This window comes from Bactrocera oleae, unplaced genomic scaffold, assembly GCF_042242935.1.
Source record: "Bactrocera oleae isolate idBacOlea1 unplaced genomic scaffold, idBacOlea1 ctg00000012.1, whole genome shotgun sequence".
Taxonomy (NCBI): Eukaryota; Metazoa; Arthropoda; class Insecta; order Diptera; family Tephritidae; genus Bactrocera; species Bactrocera oleae.
In genome coordinates, this window is record NW_027212755.1 from 42,501 (window position 1) to 42,882 (window position 382).

Sequence of the window (382 nt, forward strand, 5' to 3'; positions counted from 1 at the left end):
CATAGACTTTATACATTTAATACTTATATGAAAATTTATTACTTCATAGACTTTATACATTTAATACTTATATGAAAATTCATTACTTCATAGACTTTATATTTTTTATACTTATATAAAAATTTATTACTTCATAGACTTTATATTTTACTTCATAGACTTTATACATTTAATACTCATATGAAAATTTATTACTTCATAGACTTTATATATTTACTACTTATATGAAAATTTATTACTTCATAGACTTTATACAATTAATACTTATATGAAAATTTATTACTTCATAGACTTTATACAATTAATACTTATATGAAAATTTATTACTTCATAGACTTTATACAATTAATACTTATATGAAAATTTATTACTTCATAGACTT